Genomic DNA, 3438 nt, shown 5'->3' on the forward strand with positions numbered 1-3438 from the left:
TTCCTCCTTTTTATTGCTGAATAGTAATCCACTGTATGAATATACCACATTGTACTATTTACTTACCGGTGGATAGACATTTGATTGTTTTTAGTTTGGGGGCATTACGGATTGTGTTGCTATAAACATAACATAGAATTTTTTGTGCAGGCATGTGTTTTCATTTCTTCTGGTTAGATTCCCAGGAGTGATATTGCTGGGTCATGTGGTAAATTTATACTTATGTGTTTAAGAAAATGCCAAACTGTTTTAAAAAGGTACTATACCATTTTACTTTCTCGCCTGCGGTGTATGAAGATATCAGTTCTTCCACATCCCTGCCAATAGATACTACAGTCTGCCTTTTTGAATCATTGTAAAGTATATATAAAGTGGTTTGTCACTGTCCTTTAAACTGCTTTCTCCTTACTATGATGCTGAACATCTTTCCTTCTGTCATTTGTCTAAATTCATAGTTCTTTGATGGAATGTCTATTTGAAACTTTTGTTCATTTTTAGAGTGGATCATTTGTCTTCTAGTTATTCACTTACCAGTTTAGTTTATAAATTTTAGATACAAGACCTTTACTAGATAAAGGCTTAATAAATATTTTCTCTCAGATTGCATCTTGTCTTTCTGTATTTAAAAAGATGCTTTGTAAGTACCTTTGATTTCAGTTTTGACCAAACTCGTTTTATCATTTTTTTCTTTTATGGATGATGCTCTCTTCTAGTGTCTAAGAAATATTTTTCTAACCCAAAATCAGAATTATCTTCTCTTTATTTTCTTCAAATGCTTTATAATGTTAGCTGTTGCAATTATGTCTTAGATTCATTTTGAGCTCATTTTTAAGTATAATGTGAGAGAATCGTTTAGAATCATCTTTTAGTATTTGGACATTCTTGAAAAGACTATTGTTTCTCCATTCAATTAATTGCCTTTGAGCCTTTGTTGAAAAGTGTGTTTATCTTACATAAATGTAAAGGTTATATCTGGACTCTTAATTCTGCCTTATTGATCTGTGTGTATGTTTATCATTTTCTCGGTACCACACTCTCTTGATTACTCCAGCTTTGTAGTAAGTCTGAAATTGGGAAGCATCAAGTCCTCCAATTGTGTTGTTCTTTTTTAAAATTGCTTTTGCTGTTTTGTGGCTTTTGCCTTTCCATATAAATGTTAACATTAACTTCTAAATTTCTAGAGGGAAGAAATCTGCTGGAATTTTGATAAGGATTGCATTGAATGCATAACCAATCAATTTTAGAAGAATTTAATTTTAATCATCTCAAAACTCTTAATCCATGAAAAGGAAAGGAAAGCTCCCTCCATTTATTTAGGTCATATTTGATTTCTCTCAGCAGTATTTTTCAATTTTCATTGTACAGTTCTCATAATTATTTTGATATTTTTCCCTGCTTTATTTGATGGAAAGTGTTTTTACTTTCATTTTTAATTGCTCACTGTTAGTCTAAACACATTTGACTTTTTATTTATTTTTGTCCTGTGAACTTACTGAATTTATTTTTTTAATTTTAGTGGTTGTTTTGCATATTTATTCGGTTCAGCTGAGTCACTCAGTCATGTCTGACTCTTTGTGACCCCATGGACTGCAGCATGCCAGGCTTCCCTGTCCATCACCAACTCCTGGAGCTTGCTCAAACTCATTCCATCAAATCAGTGATGCCATCTAACCATCTCATCCTCTGTTGTCCCCTCCTCATCCTGCCTTCAATCTTTCCCAGCATCAGGGTCTTTTCTAAAGAGCCAGTTCTTCGCATCAGGTGGCCGAAGTATTGGAGCTTCAGCTTCGGCATCAGTCCTTCCAAAGAATATTCAGGACTGATTTCCTTTAGGACTGATTGGTTTGATCTCCTTGCAGTCCAGGGGACTCTCAAGAGTCTTCTCTAACACCATAGGTCAAAGGCATCAGTTCTTTGGTGCTCAGCTTCCTTCGTGGTCCAACTCTCACATCCATATGTGACTACTGGATATTTCTTAGGAATATGTGTAACCTGGATCATGTTGTGTGTAAATAAAGGTACTCTTATTCTTCTTTTCTAATCTGAGTCCATTCTATTTTTTTTTCTTTGCTTGATTTTGAGAGTAGATAGCTTTATTTCTGAGCTCTATGAGAGTACAGTTTTTTGCTATGATATATGATGTTAAATGTCAGTTTCTGATAGATGTCTTTTATCAGGTTGGAGAAGTTCCTTCTAAACTTGTGTTTTGAGCTTTTTTCATGGATGGATATTGGGTTTGGTTAAATGTCTTTTTCTCTATCTATTCAGGTTTTGTCCTTTTTTGTATTAGTATAATGTATTACATTAATTGATTTTGAAATGTTAACCTTTTTGGCAATTCAGCATAGTCATTCTTTATAATTCTTTTATATTAGATTTACTCATATATATTCCCTATAACAATATTGTATTACTTCAATACATAATAGGAATTTATTAATCACACCTTTGAGTAAAAGCTGTTGTCTAAGATAATATATTTAATTTAATCTGTAGTTTTGCTTTACAATTGGAAACAATTGTACATCTTTGGATGTATTAATATTCTGATATGTAAACATGGGGAAAATAATTATTGGCTTAGAAAAATAAAGAATTATTCCTGAATGAGAGAAAAGTTTTGAACAGATAAAATCTTGGCTCTATCAATAGGAGATTAAATGAGGGAATAGCTGTTTCACAGAAAAGTATTTGGAACCATAGAAATTATCTGAAAAGGAAACATTTTCATCTGAATATTTCTTAAAACATTGGAAAGACATCTATGCCTAATGTATTTTAGGGTGAATTTAAATGGTATTGGGAAGGATATATTTTATGATTAATTCAAGTTTAAAATTTTTTCCTAGAAATGATCATTTCAGTGAGTAGTAAAGAATATGAAGATAATGAAAATGTACAATGTGCTGCTAGGTATTATTTCAAGAGTGAGAAGTTTTTAGCGTGAGAGTGAGAAAGGTGTGTTTGATCTGAGTTTTGGGTACTGCTAAAGTCATTGCTGAGGGAGAAGATCCCAAGGCTGAGAGAATTTCCACTTCCCTTTTGGAATGGACATGGTTGATACTCATTCCAAAGTGAGAAACTCCTGTCCCATTTGCTATTTTTATAGGTTGTTTCCCAGGCTTTTGTGTGAATTTGGGCCTAATAGTATTCACCTGCAACTCAGAGAACTTCTCTCCATCTGCTGAAGCCACCTGCTCTTTCTGGAAAATGCCTGTGAGCCTGTTGTCAGAATTAACCAGTGACTGATGAAGGAAGAAGCATAAAAGCCCAACTCTCTTATATCCAGTTGGGGAAACAATGACACATAGTAGACATTTCAGGGCTTCCCTTCAAGATCAGGCTGACATTACTCTCTAAGAGAGTTGCTAAATTTATGCCCTTGCTTGATTTGGTCTTCTCCTTCTCTCTGCTACTTCCCCTACTCTTTTACAGGTT

The sequence above is a fragment of the Bubalus kerabau genome, chromosome 4, assembly GCF_029407905.1.
Source record: "Bubalus kerabau isolate K-KA32 ecotype Philippines breed swamp buffalo chromosome 4, PCC_UOA_SB_1v2, whole genome shotgun sequence".
In the NCBI taxonomy this organism is placed as follows: Eukaryota; Metazoa; Chordata; class Mammalia; order Artiodactyla; family Bovidae; genus Bubalus; species Bubalus kerabau.